The following is a 16300-nucleotide window of genomic DNA, read 5'->3' on the forward strand; positions in this document are numbered from 1 at the left end:
GGGGCTTGTGGGGTCCCTGGTGACCCTTTGCCTTGGTTCTCAAGTCTCCCGATCGTCTTCTGTTTCGGAAAAAATCTTTTTGGAAGTTTTATTCCGTTTGGACTACGTTTAAAATCCTCCTCTGAAAAAGGGTCAAAAACACGTAAAAAACAGGAACTGGCACTTGGCACTGAGTTAATAAGTTAGTCCAAAAAAAGATATAAAAGGCATACAAAACATCCAAAGTGTGACAAGATAATAGCATGAAACCATCAAAAATTATAGATACGTTGGAGACGTATCAAGCATCCCCAAGCTTAACTCATGCTCTTCCTCGAGCAGGGAAGTGATAAAGACTGAATTTTTGATGTGGAATGCTACCTAGCATAGTTGTCCTTTGTAACTTCTTTCATGTGACATGAATGTTAAGATCCGTAAGATTCAAAACAATAGTTTTCTATTGACATGAAAACAATAATACTTCAAGCAAACTAGCAAGGTAATCATGAACTTTCGAAATAACAAGGCCAAAGAAAATTATCCCTACAAAATCATATAGTCTAGCTATGCTCCATCATCCCCACACAACTAATGTAAATCATGCACAACCCCGGTATTGGCCAAGTAATTGTTTTCGCACTCTTATTTTATCAAACCTTTTTCAACTATCACACAATACATGAGCGTGAGCCATGGATACAACACTATAGGTGGAATAGAGTGTGGTGGTGGTTGTGAGACAAAAATGGAGGAGATGGTCACATTGACTCGGCGTATCAAAGGGTTATGGAGATGCCCATTAATAGATATCAATGTGAATGAGTAGGAATTGCCATACAAAGGATGCACTAGAGCTATAAGTGTGTGAAAGCTCAAAGGAGAACTAGTGGGTGTGCATCCAACTTGCTTGCTCACAAAGACCTAGGGAAATTTTGAGGAAGCCCATCATTGGAATATACAAGCCAAGTTATAAAATAAGGATTCCCACTAGTATATGGTGGTGACAAAACGAGAGGCTCTCAATCATGAAGAACATGGTGCTATTATGAAGCACAAGTGTGGAAGAAGATAGTAGCATTGTCCCTTCTCTCTTATTTTATTTTATTTTTATTTGGGCTCTTTGGCCTCTTTTTTTCTCTCTTCTCCTTTTTTTATTTGGGCTCTTTGGCCTCTTTTTTTTATTTCCTCACATGGGACAATGCTCTAATAATGATGATCATCACACTTTTATTTACTGATAGCTCAAAGCTTAGAACGATGATGACTCTATAGGAAATGCCTCCGGCAGTGTGCCGGGATATGATCATGCAAAGGCAATATGAGAGTGGCGGCACAAGTCATGAGATGGAACGGTGCGAGTTGCATGGCAATATATCTCGGAATGGCTATGAAAATGCCATAGTAGGTAGGTATGGTGGCTCTTTTGAGGAAGGCATATGGTGGGTTTGTGCACCGGCAAGAATTGCGCGGTACTAGAGAGGCTAGCAATGGTGGAAGGTGAAAGTGCATCTATACCATGGACTCACATTAGTCATGTAGAAATCACATGCTTATTGCGAAAGTTTTTATTAGTAATCGAAACAAAGTGCTAAACGCATTCTCCTAGGGCAAGGGTTGGTAGGTGTTAACCATCGCGCGATCCCGACCGCAACACAAAGGATGACAATAATAGATCAATTATGCTCCGACTTCCTAACATAGCGGTTCACCATACGTGCATGTTACGGGAATCACTAACTTCAACACAAGTATTTCTAGATTCACAACGCCCTACTAACATAACTCTTAATATTACCAAATCCACGTCTCAAAACTAATTGAGAGGAATTAAACTTCTATTTCTACTCAATGCACATGAAGATGGAGGTTTTTGTATCCTCTTTGGGTACCTATCACCTTTGGGACTAATTTCATAGCACAAACCAACTACCAAGTCATGCACCTCCGTGCTCTAAAAGATCTAAGTGAAGCACATAGAGCAAAATTGTCTAGCTCAAAAGATATAAGTGAAGCACAATGAGCATTCTAGCAAATTCACGATGAGTGCATGTCTCTCTCAAAAGGTGTGAAGCAAGGATGATTGTGACACAACAAAAAGAAAAGACTCCTACGATACAAGACGCTCCAAGCAAAACACATATCATGTGGTGAATAAAAATATAGCTCCAAGTAATGTTACCGATGGATTGAAGACGAAAGAGGGGATGCCTTCCCGGGGCATCCCCAAGCTTAGGCTTTTTGGTGTCCTTGAATTTGGCTTGGGATGCCTTGGGCATCCCCAAGCTTGAGCTCTTTCCACTCTTTATCCCTTTGTCCATGAGAACATCACCCAAAACTTGAAAACTTCACAACACAAAACTTAAACAGAAACTCGTGATATCATTAACACAAGAAAACAAACTACCACTTCTTTAGGTACTGTAGCAAACTTGAATTCTATTCATATTGGTGTTAGATTACTGTATTCTCACTTTTCCATGGCTAGTACCCCCCGATACTATCCATAGTTTCATCAAAACAAGCAACCAACTCAACAAAAAAACAGAATTTGTCAAAAACAGCCCAGTCTGTAGCAATCTATATTCTTCGTATACTTCTGGTTCCTCAAAAATCCTGACAAATTATGATTGCCTGGGAAAAAGGCATATCAACCAGCAGAAAAAAGAATCAACTCAAAAGCTCTTTCTGGATAAAAAATAAAAATAATTTCGTGAGCGAAAAGTTTCTGTCTTTTTTAGCACAATCAAACAACCATCGCCAAAACTAGTCATAAAGGTTTTACTTGGCACCAACACAAAAGGAAACACAAAAATCACAATCATAATAGAATTATGATGGTGTGGACGCAACAAAACAGAAAGAAAAAAAGCAAAGACAAATTCATTGGGTTGCCTCCCAACAAGCGTTATTGTTTAACGCCCTTAGCTAGGCATTGATAATTCAATGATGCTCACATAAAAGATAGCAATCGGACACGAAGAGAGGATCATGAAACATGTGACAAACATATCTAAGTCTATCATACTTCCTATGCATAGGCATTTTATAGGAAAACAAATTGGAAAGACAACCAATAGTTACCAAATGCAAGGAAAAAAGAAAGAGACAATAGCAATCTCAACATAACGAGAGGTAATTTGGTAACATGAAAGTTTCTACCACAATATTTTCCTCTCTCATAGCAATTACATGTGGGATCATAATCAAATTCAACAATATAGCTATCACAAAGGATATTATTTTCATGATCCACATGCATGCAAAGTTGACGCTCTTAAAAAATAGCGGGATTATCATCAACTGGAGTCATGACTTCTCCAAACCCACTTTCAATCTTATTGCAAACACCATATTCATCATGAGGCTTAAACAAATTTTCAAGATCATAAGAAAAATCATTACCCCAATCATGATCATTGCAACCAGTAGTGGACATAGCAAAACTAGAATCCCCAAGCTTAGGGTTTTCCATATTTTTACCATGATTGCCATTAATAGAATTTATAATGAAATCATTGCAATCATGCTTTTCATTCATGGAGCCCTTGTGAATCACTTCATAAATTTCTTCATCACGATTTTCAGATTCACGCATCTCAAGAAAAACTCCATAGAGAAAGTCAAGTGCACTCAACTCACTAGCAAGTGGGTGAGGATCCATATCAATAGATTTTCAGCAAGCGAAGATGCAAGCATATTGAAGGCACATGGCACACAAGCGAACCGAAAACAAGCGAGAGAAAAGGGCGAACGAAAAAGGCAAACGTAAAAGGCAAATATTTTTGTAAATTTTTGTTTTTCAGAAGTGGGGAGAGGAAAACAGGAGGCAAAAAAGTGAATGCAAGAGATGAGTTTGCGACACTTACTTGGATGAGTTCTTGACTTGATCCTCCCCGGCAATGGAACCAGAAATCCTTCTGCTACTTCTCAAACAACACCGCCACAAATTGACACGTTGACGGAGACTTGCTTGCGTTGGTTTATCCCTTGAAGAGGAAAGGGTGATGCAGCACAGGAGTAGTAACTATTTCCCTCAGTTTGAGAACCAAGGTATCAATCTAGTAGGAGAATCTCATCAAGTCCAGAGTACCTGTGCAAACACAAAAGAGCATGCACCCAACGCTATAAAGGGGTTGTCAATCCCTTCAAGATTGATTGCAAAGTGAGATCTGAAGGCGGAAAGTGCAACGAAGTAAAAGTGTAAGGCTGAAAATATGATGTGAAGTAGACCCGGGGGCCATAGTGTTCACTAGAGGCTTCTCTCAAAATAGCAAATATTATGGTGGGTGAACAAATTACAGTCGAGCAATTGATAGAACCGCGCAAAGTCATGACGATATCTAAGGCAATGATCATACATATCGGTATCACGTCCGAGACAAGTAGACCGATACTTTCTGCATCTACTACTATTACTCCACACATCGACCGCTATCTAGCATGCATCTAGTCTATTGAGTTCATGACGAACAGAGTAACGCCTTAAGCAAGATGACATGATGTAGAGGGATAAACTCAAACCAATGATGAAAACCCCATCTTTTTACCCTTGATGGCAACAACACGATGCGTGCCTCGCTACCCCTTCTGTCACTGGGTGAGGTCACCGCACGGTATGAACCCAAAACCAAGCACTTCTCCCATTGCAAGAATCATAGATCAAGTTGGCCAAACAAAACCCACAACTCGAAGAGAATTACAAGGATATGAAATCATGCATATAAGAGATCAGAAGAAACTCAAATAAGATTCATAGATAATTTGATCATAAATCCACAATTCATCGGATCTCGACAAGCGCACCGCAAAAGAAGATTGCATCATATAGATCTCCATGAAGATCATGGAGAACTTTGTATTGAAGATCCAAGAGAGAGAAGAAGCCATCTAGCTTCTAGCTACGGACCCGTAGGTCTATGGTGAACTACTCACGCATCATCAGAGAGGTCATGGTGTTGATGAAGAAGCCCTCTGTATCCGAATCTTGCGGAGACAGAAGCTTGCGGCGGCGGAAAAGTATTTTCATGGATCTCCTGATTTTTCTGGGATTTTAGGGAATATATAGGCGAAAGACCTAGGGAAGAGGATGCCCAAGGAGCCCACAAGCCCGAGAGGCGCGGGCCGTCCCTGGCCGTGGCTAGGGGGCTTGTGGGGTCCCTGGTGACCCTCTGCCTTGGTTCTCAAGTCTCCTGATCATCTTCTGTTTCGGAAAAAATATTTTCTGAAGTTTTATTCCATTTGGACTCCTTTAAAATCCTCCTCTGAAAAGGGTCAAAAACACAGAAAAAACAGGAAATGGCACTTGGCACTGAGTTAATAAGTTAGTACAAAAAAGATATAAAAGGCATACAAAAGATCTAATGTTTGACAAGATAATAGCATGAAACCATCAAAAATTATAGATACGTTGGAGACGTATCACTCGCCTACCTTAATGGAGTGAAGGACTTCCCCATTAGCAGGGAGCTACACGAAGACCTTGATCATTATGATCTAACCCAAGACATCTAGATGTCACTAACCGGCATGAGCAGCCCCAGGACCAGCACCCACACACACAATCTTGCCACGTATTCCCACTTTGGAATGCACTTGCAAGCCAGAACCTTGCACGGACTTAGCTCACCAAGCCCTTAACCCTCAGTCAAGCCTAACTTATTGCCATAACCTGCTCACGGTCAGGCAAGTACGTGCGAGCATTTAAAGTTGTATCATCAAGCACCTCAAGACCCACAACAGCAACATCGAGCCGCGAAGACTGCCTCCGACTCAAGATTTTGTATCTCTCCAACACCTAGCCTAGAAATCTTGGGGACGAGATTTTCTTAAGAGGCTAAGGTCTGTAACATCCTGTGTTTAACTCTCCTGACTAAATTAACTTATCTCAAAATTAGGACCAATTAAAAAAAATTGTGCATGCTTGTGATGCTTGATGTGATGTTTGCTTGCTTGCCTATTGCTTGTGTTTGAACCCAATACTCCTGCTACTCTCCAAACTCAGATCCTTGACCCAAGCCCTTGCCTAATGATCGAACCATGTGTGTAGGATAAAAAACTATTTTTAGCAAACCTTATTTTCACAAAAAACATTTCCTTGGTTTAAGCTTCCAAAAACCCCTGAGTTGAGATTTGTACTACAACTCCTCAAATTACGGAAGTTATTTTGCACAAATTATTTTACTTAAAACCCATTATCAAAATGTATTCCCAAAACCACAATATTATTATTTTAGAAGTTATTTTACTATTTTATTTAAATACCTTTCTGTGAGGCCGGAAATGGTCCCTTGTGAAGGAAAGTTATTTTTATTGCTTTCAAAATATTTGAGAAACTTTAGGGAACCTTACTAGACATATATATTCCATATATATGAGTTTCAACACATGGTCGTGTTCAAAATATTGGGCAAAACCCTTCAAAACCCTTCTTGCCTATTTCAAGCTTTTGGAATATTTCTATAGGAAATATTCTCCATAAATTCATGTAAAATTCTAGCATGTCACATATGATAATGTGATGATCGTGCCAAGTTTCATCTCAATCCAAGTTGATTTGATTCACTTAATTATTCTAAAACCCTATCTATCCAGATCCAAATTTGAACAACTCTACATTGCCAAGTGTCTCCAATTGTGCTCAAATTTGGTGGACATGTTCTGATACTCCAATAATGCAACCACACCGAGTGGTGCATCAAGGAGAATAGAAGAACTTGTCCCAAGGCCCTCAAAACCCTTTGTGATGATCTCTGACTTTGGGAAACTTTACATTATAAAGTTTCTCCAATTAATCCCAAAATTTTTGGGCATGATTTAATGCTCAAATAATGTGCCCACACAAAATATTGGATTTGTTGGATTTGATTTAAATAGTTTTGTAAGCAGAAGGCCATTTCTGCCCATTTCACGGGTTTTCCAAGTTTACATTGGAAACCTTCTCCACAAAATCCCAAATTTGGTGTCCAAGCTTATTTTCATCTATTTGGTGATCATGTTAAAATTTCATATCAATTGAAGTCCATCTGGTAGCTCTAACACCCATCAAACACCTTGTGTGCATTCACCAAAGTTGTTGCTTTGGCCCCTTCCACTATTTCCCTTGAGCTTAAATTTTTACCACAACCTTCCCTTGTTACCTTTTACCTCCAGTAACCTTTCCATGGCCACTTGTAAATTATTGGAGGATGACTCCATGTATCTACCTTTCAATTTCTACCTTGGCAGCACTATTTTACCCCTCTTGATATACTTCTGCTTAAGCCAAAGCCCCCACATTCTTCCAGGGCATCTCTAGCATGCTAACTCAACATTTCATATCAAAATATAGCATGCTCATGTGGGAAAAATGAGCAGCGCATCTAAAACTTGATTTCTGGCAGAATTGTAGCCTTGAACTACAACTGCTAGCTAGACACCTCCCCTTGATCTGAAACTTTGCAGAACTGTAGTCCTCCCATGTCTAAGACTGCTAGACATGGTTTCACCCCATTATCTCTCCATTAAGTGCCCTCATTGTTAGTCTTAAGTTCGCTGTTGCAAACTAAAATGCAGTCGAAACCAATTCAAATCAGCTCCATTCGAGGCCAAACTCCACCATCAGCTTCATGCACCCATGTCCTGCATGTTTGACACCTTGGTCTGGCCAAGAGACGGCCCTGGACACGCGTGGCCATGGTGACCATGCTGACAGCATGCGGTAACGGCGCTCTGCATTTGTTTTCTTCCTGCAGCTCGGTTCCAGCAAGGGCAGTGTGTCCCATCACGCCGCATTACTCCCTTTGACCAGTCCACACCCTCCCCGACACCTAGAAGCAGCCAAGCCCCCTCTGGCATGCGTGCTCTTTCCGTGCTCAGAGCACCCGAGAGCTTTCGAGTTCCTCCTGTGTGCCCCCTCCATTTAGGGCCTCCCTCGATCCCCTGTAGCCTCCCTGTTGGAATTATGCCCTAGAGGCAATAATAAATATAGTTATTATTATAATTCCTATATCAAGATAATCGTTTATTATCCATGCTATAATTGTATTGAATGAAGACTCATTTACATGTGTGGATACATAGACAAAACACTGTCCCTAGCAAGCCTCTAGTTGGCTAGCCAGTTGATCAAAGATAGTCAGTGTCTTCTGATTATGAACAAGGTGTTTTTGCTTGATAACTGGATCACGTCATTAGGAGAATCACGTGATGGACTAGACCCAAACTAATAGACGTAGCATGTTGATCGTGTCATTTTGTTGCTACTGTTTTCTGCGTGTCAAGTATTTGTTCCTACGACCATGAGATCATATAACTCACTAACACCGAAGGAATACTTTGTGTGTATCAAACGTCGCAACATAACTAGGTGACTATAAAGATGCTCTACAGGTATCTCCGAAGGTGTTCGTTGAGTTAGTATGGATCAAGACTGGATTTGTCACTCCGTGTGACGGAGAGGTATCTCGGGGCCCACTCGGTAATACAACATCACACACAAGCCTTGCAAGCAATGTAACTTAGTGTAAGTTGCGGGATCTTGTATTACGGAACGAGTAAAGAGACTTGCCGGTAAACGAGATTGAAATAGGTATGTGGATACTGACGATCGAATCTCGGGAAAGTAACATACCGAAGGACAAAGGGAATGACATACGGGATTATATGAATCCTTGGCACTGAGGTTCAAACGATAAGATCTTCGTAGAATATGTAGGATCCAATATGGGCATCCAGGTCCTGCTATTGGATATTGACCGAGGAGTCTCTCGGGTCATGTCTACATAGTTCTCGAACCCGCAGGGTCTGCACACTTAAGGTTCGACGTTGTTTTATGCGTATTTGAGTTATATGGTTGGTTACCGAATGTTGTTCGGAGTCCCGGATGAGATCACGGACGTCACGAGGGTTTCCGGAATGGTCCGGAAACGAAGATTGATATATAGGATGACCTCATTTGATTACCGGAAGGTTTTCGGAGTTACCGGGAATGTACCGGGAATGACGAATGGGTTCCGGGAGTTCACCGGTGGGGGGCAACCCACCCCGGGGAAGCCCATAGGCCTTGAGTGTGGCGCACCAGCCCTTAGTGGGCTGGTGGGACAGCCCAAAAGGGCCTTATGCACATTGGAAGAAAAATCAAAGAGAAAAAAAAAGGAGGAGGTGGGAAAGGAAAGAAGGACTCCACCCACCAAACCAAGTAGGACTCGGTTTGGGGGGGAGTCCTTCCCCCCTTTGGCTCGGCCGACCCCCTTGGGGCTCCTTGAGCCGCAAGGCAATGTCCCCCTCTCCCACCTATATATACGGAGGTTTTAGGGCTGATTTGAGACGACTTTTCCACGGCAGCCCGACCACATACCTCCACGGTTTTTCCTCTAGATCGCGTTTCTGCGGAGCTCGGGCGGAGCCCTGCTGAGACGAGATCATCACCAACCTCCGGAGCGCCGTCACGCTGCCGGAGAACTCTTCTACCTCTCCGTCTCTCTTGCTGGATCAAGAAGGCCGAGATCATCGTCGAGCTGTACATGTGCTGAACGCGGAGGTGCCGTCCGTTCGGCACTAGATCGTGGTACTGGTCGCGGGATAGTTCGCGGGGTGAATCGAGGGACGTGAGGACGTTCCACTACATCAACCGCATTCACTAACGCTTCTGCTGTACGGTCTACAAGGGTACGTAGATCACTCATCCCCTCTCGTAGATGGACATCACCATGATAGGTCTTCGTGCGCGTAGGAAATTTTTTGTTTCCCATGCGACGTTCCCCAACACTCCCACCTACTACGCCCTCTACCTCAAACCCCCCAGACCAACCTAAGGCAGACTATGAGCTATGTCCCTTCTCCCATGGCCGAAGCTCACCGGGGCGTCTGTCCCAAATTCGGAGAGGCCCGAGTTTCCCCTCGCCCTAGCCTCTCCTGGGAACACCCCCTGGCCGGCGTGAGCCGCTCCCCTCATCCTGGTTCTGCTCAGGGCACCGAATGCTCGAGGCCAGTGGCGGCTGCGGCCACCTCCGTGAACCCATGAGTCGGCGCTGCACTGGCCTTCCCCGGCCAGCATGGGCCACCCAACAGGGCGCAGCTCGCGTCCCTGAGCGCTCCGGCGGCCGGACCGCGAGGAATTGTGGCTGGTAGCGTGGGCCACCGACGTTGGGTACTCCCTTTGTGTTTCCTGCTTGGGTGGGAGGAAGAGGAAAGAGCCGACAGGCGGGACACCAACGTTAGCCTCTGGCCGGCTCGGGCCCCAGGTCTTCTGAAGGGGCCCTGGAGTTTTGCACTTCTCCAAGTTGGAAGCGCCTTCCATCTGGTGCACCAACGGTGTGGCACCCTCGCAGTCCTGCAACTGGGTCGGCCCAAGGCGCCAAAGCGCTAAACTGCGCTCAGCGCGAGGCTGAGGCCCGTTTGGGTATTTGCTTTTGCCTTTTATTTTTCTCCAATAAATTAAAAAAATCCATAGAATATTAATATGATATTCAGTTTTGATGATTCAAATCCCTACAGGTTCCTAAAATCATGGACGATCCAAGTGTGTGCTTTGCAGATTTTTCCAAGAAACTTTTCTCTAGGGATTTAAAGCAAGTTTGAATCTGAGTTATTCAAGCCCACCTTGTGAAATTCCTACAAAGCCCAAATCAACTCCAAATGGAGTGATTCCAATTTTCAGAGTCTCCTAAGATCATGCCCTATTTTTGAAGCCTTAGTCAATATTTTTATCTGGCATGATTTTGTTGCATTCAATAAATGGCTCCCTTTTGCTATTTATCCAATACTAGAAAATCCCTAGAATATTCATATCAACTGCAAATCTAGTGAAACAACTTCCTAAATTTTTATCAATTCATGCTCTATCAAATGAGTGCCTCCACTCATTTTTAGAAGAATATTTTCTGGAGGCTTCTTTATGGATCACCTATTCCTCCTTTCGTCCATTCAAAATTCCCTGGTGGTCCAAATGTCCTAGGGCAAGCTTCAGGTATTTTTCTTATGACCAGAGCGGTCCAAGAAAATAAAAATCCTATTTATATAGAACTTTTGCTTCTGCTTGTTGTTGGCTTACTGTGTTTATTTCCGATGATAGTTGACGGAGTAGACGGGGTACTCGAAGTTGGACCGAAAGACCCCGAACACTCCAAGGACTTATGTGAGCAAAGGCAAGCAGCCCTTTGACCATGTTTGAGAAAACATTTTCATTCATGCGAAGTTCAATACTCTATTCCGATAGATATAATTAAGGTTATTCGGTGCACCCCTGAATGGTGTTACCGATAGCTCCTCCGGAGCACTTGCATTGAGCATGACCTTACCATCTATGAGGGTCATGCTGATAATATGTTGACAAGTAGAGAGTAGTGCTACGCATATAAGAGCGTGTGCATGATGATGGTAACACAAGTTGATATCAAAGGTTTTACGAAAAATCCGTCTGTGCCACTAATGCCCGAGGGTGATGATGAGTTATGTGACCACTTGTGAAAGAAGTGGTGCACCGGGAATATTTTGTGTGAGTGGTTTCATAAATTGGATTAGATTTATGATGTGTCGACCATCCCAATATTACATGTGCGACCACGATACCCCTTTATCGGACGGGGCTTTGTTGACTACTTTGGTCGGTGCTCGCAAAGAGGCCACATTACTAGTGGCGGGAGTGATTTATGACGTGTCGACCATCCCAATATTTCATGTGCGACCATGATACCCTTTTATGGGATGGGGCTTTGTTGACTACTTTGGTCGGTGCTTGCAAAGAGGCCACATTAGTAGTGGCGGGAGTGATATGTGGTCACTCTCGTGACGGGGTCGTACCAGGTAGGTCAACTATGACGTTTTTACGTGTTACGGGCACACCGTTAGTCCCTGCATGGATGATACCGTCTAGAGTCTATGGTCGTAAGACGCACATCATGTGGGCTGGGTACCAATCGAGTGGACTCTTTGTCTAGTTTCGTCAAGGGAAAGCCAATGATCGGGTACTTACCTCGGGTATGTTATATACCGCGAGTCATGGATGACACGGAAGTTTCCCTGGTCTCGTGGGTACAACTTACAACCTCTACAGAGTGTAAAACTATTCGAATAGCCGTCTCAATGGTCAAGGACAGTTGGGTGGTGCTTCTTAAACTACGTCCAGTCGTTTCCACATAAACTAAGTGTGAGTGTGTGTGTATGTTTAAAGGTGTTGTCTTGGGAAGATGATATGACAAGTTCGATGACTTGGCATATAGGGTGAACGTGTGGTGTTCAATCCTCAACAGATATGTTGATATCTGTGACATGTTCTTCTAAATACAATATAGCTTATGATGCATGTCCATTCAAGCAATTGATCATGTTTATTTACAATCAAAACCTGCTTGCCACAAAGGCTGCATATTACTTATTATCGTATCAACTTCACTATCCATATCATGGGTTGTTTGCGAGTACATTCAAAGTACTCATTGGCTTTCCACTAGTTATTTCATTGACCAGGTATGAGAGATCGGGAAATGGTGAAGAGCACCTTGGTGACTCTCCTGCGAGCTGGGACGCTTCCCAGTCCGAATGCCTCTAGGTTAAGGCTGATGGCATGGGTTCATGCTTTCGACCAATATTTCCGCTATTGGTCAAGTTTGGTGTGTTGGCCCTCAAGGTCCTATATATGTAAGACTTGACCGCAAAGGTCATTTATTATATCAAACGGTATGTATGGATGTAAGACTCTGGTTATTCAGTTTCTGTGTGTTCGGTGAGCATTGATCTCTGGGATCACTGAGCACGTTCATTCGGCGATCTCGACTCGTAAGTCGCGGTCCCCACAAAACTATTGTGTATGCAGTACTTGAGTGGTTTTATATTTTATCCTAATGCCATAAGGTGAACCACAATCCCTAGGAGTGAATCTAGAAAGATAGCAGAAGAGATGCTTAGTTTACCTTCCTCCATGGAGACAGCGATGAACACACGAGGTGCCCCCGAGGAGGATGAGGGAGGAAGGGCGAAGGTTTTGGCGGCCGGCTTCTCGCCCAGAAGTCGTCGATGGGACGGATCATTGCGGGAAGAGGGGGGAGGGGCAGAGAAACAAGTGGGGGGAATGCCCCTTTGCACCCGCCCGACCACCTATTTAGTGCCTGGGATTCACGACACATGGAAGTTCCGGGCTACGCCGGAAATTGTCATGGCTGAAAGTTCTGAGCCACGTCTCAGAAGTTCCGAATATTCCAGAGAGAGTGTGCTCTCTCTAAAATCCTAAGAACTGAAGGGAGCGGGACCGAAAGCTGCCATGCTCACCACCATCCTAACAACATATATGTGTAAGGATGAAGCTTGTGAACTAAGAAAGTGTCAGAGGTTTTCGAGAGGAGGCTTGGGAAGAACTTGAGCTAAGGTCACACACTTTGTAGAAAAAAGATCAAAAAACCAGAGAGAGATGAAAACAAAAACAAAAGCAAAAGCAAAACACATGATAAATGGCAACAGGTCAACCTTTTTGAAAAGAGGGAGGTGGACGGATCCACCATGTTTGAGTATATGTGGCTTGGCACTGCGAAGATTTTAACCTTGAGCCCAACATCACAACTCCATCATTTAAAGTACCGAGTCACAAAAGTGATCACGGTAACTTTGAGAGTGTTTGGTTTATTTATGCATCAGATAGGGTGAAAGAACTCATGAATTGAGTGTCTCCCCCTAGATAAATTCCTACATCTAGACAAGACATGAAATAAATGTATGCATGTATGCAAACTTTCACATAATGCTATCAAGCTACAAGGCTTGGTGAAGATGTCAGCAAGTTGCATATCCATGCCAACATGAGCAATGTCGATGTCACCCTTTTGCACATGGTCTCCTAAGAAGTTATACCGAATGTGAATGTGCTTGGTGCGATAGTGATTACTAGGGTTTTCAGCAATGTTGACGGCACTTTCATTGTCGCATAGAAGAGGCACATGTCTGTAAGTTATACCATAGTCCTTCAAAGTTTGCCTCGTCCATAGAAATTGTGTTGCACAACATGCGGTTGCAATATATTCGGCTTCGTTGGTGGATAAGGAGACACAATTTTGCCTCCTCGAGTACCTACTTACCAAGGAGCATCTGAGAAACTGACATGGCCCGGAGGTGGACTTCCTTCCAACCTTATCTTCGGCTATAATAGCCCAGAACCGATGCTCTAGAAGATTCCCCTTTTATTCCATTGTCGTCATCTGATTTATTTGGTTGCCGCAATCATCATTGCATCATGTGCATCATCTACATAGCATTGGTAGTTTGTTTCCATCCGTTTTCAAAACATGCATCCGTTGTTAGTTGTCGGTTCTCTCTGTTCTTGTCGTTGACTGTTTCGGGACCAACCACACACGCATGCGCCCGCGAAATTGGTAAAAATTATTGTTTTAGAAGTGTGTATAAAACTTTCTCGGATTGGGTTGAAAGTTGGCTTGTGGTCGTAATATAGTGTAGGTAGGCCGCCTGCCAAATTTCATCGCAATCGGAGTTCGTTTGATACCCATCGGATAAACCTATAGCGACATTATAGCCGATCAAACGTGAGACATTTTCGGTGTTCAAATTATATTACAGGGTTGCCCGTTTTCCCTATATTATATGCCTAGCCCCACTGCACATGTACTTGTAATGATATCCATTCTTGCAAACAGCAAGATGCGATTCTATCCCTATCGAGGCCCTCGAGAAAAAATAAGGATAGGACCACATCTTGGGCGTTACAAGTTGGTATCAGAGCAGTACCGACCTAGGATCACCCTTGATTGATCAAACTTCGTCGAGTCGAGTCTAGTGAAAAACTACTTTGTGTCTAGTTATATATCAAAGATTATGATTCTTTTTAGTCCTCTTCTATGCTCTAGTGAGGTTCACGACTTAGGAATTTTAATTCTACTCCTCTTCTCACTCAAAAAAAAATTAGGATCACGCGGTTATTTTGGAACCTCTACGATGTCGTTGTGATCGGGATTTTGTTCTTGATGCCTCCTGTTACTGAGGAGTTGAGGTCTAGAGGAGTCTTGTCACACTCTCTATCGTTCAATTTTCTTAGTATCTCAGGACGGAGGATGTTCGAAATTGCTTCAATACTAGTAGTAGCGAGAGGAGTCCGACGTCCCTAGTACTGGTGGAGAGAGTTCGAATGTACTACCATACCTGGTATTGTTGCGGTTACGAGGGTCTGAGGTAGATGAGTTTCTGAGATCTTTGGTTATTTGTTGACGGATCAGACCTTGCGTTGGTGTTCCCTTGAAGCGTAAAGGGTGATGTACCACAGCGACGGTAAGTATTTCCCTCAGTTTGAGAACCAAGGTATCAATCAAGTGGAGGAGTATCTCAAGATCCTTCACAATCACAAAAGCTTGCTCCCAACGCTATGAAGGGGTTGTCAATCCCTTATAGATTGTTTGCCAAGTGAGAACTGAAAGCAACAAAGTAACAAAGCAAAGTAAAAGCGGAGGTGTAAACGATGGATGTGAATAGACCCGGGGGGCGTAGTGTTTACTAGTGGCTTCTCTCATGAAAGAAAGTAGACGGTGGGTGAACAAATTACTGTCGAGCAATTGATAGAACCGTGCAAAGTCATGACGATATCTATGCAATGATTATATATATAGGCATCACGTCCAAAACAAGTAGACCGATACTTTCTGCATCTACTACTATTACTCCACACGTCGACCGCTATCCAGCATGCATCTAGTGTATTAAGTCCATAAGAACAGAGTAACGCCTTAAGCAAGATGACATGATGTAGAGGGATAATCTCAAACCAATGATAAAAACCCCATCTTTTTACCCTTGATGGCAACTACTTGATGTGTGCCTTGCTGCCCCTACTTTCACTGGGAAAGGTCACCACATGGTAGAACCCAAAACCAAGCACTTCTCTTATTGCAAGAATCATAGATCCAGTTGGCCAAACAACACCCAAGACTCGGAGAGACTTACAAGGATATCAAATTATGCATATAAGAAATCAGCAAAGACTCAAATATATATCATAGATAATCTGATCACAAATCCACAATTCATCAGATCTCGACAAACACACCACCAAAGAAGATTACATCGGATAGATCTCCATGAATATTATGGAGAACTTTGTATTGAAGATCCAAGAGAGAGAAGAAGCCATCTAGCTACTAACTACGGACCCGTAGGTCTGAAGTGAACTACTCACGAGTCATTGGAGGGGCAATGATGATGATGAAGAAGCCCTCCAACTCCAAAGTCCCCTCCAGCAGGGCGCCGGGAAGGGTCTCCAGATGAGATCTCGCGGAAACGGAAGCTTGCGGCGGCGGAAAAGTATTTTCGAGGCTCCCCTCATTTTTTGCTGAATATTTGGGAATATATAGGC

This window comes from Hordeum vulgare, chromosome 3H (assembly GCF_904849725.1).
Source record: "Hordeum vulgare subsp. vulgare chromosome 3H, MorexV3_pseudomolecules_assembly, whole genome shotgun sequence".
In the NCBI taxonomy this organism is placed as follows: domain Eukaryota; kingdom Viridiplantae; phylum Streptophyta; class Magnoliopsida; order Poales; family Poaceae; genus Hordeum; species Hordeum vulgare.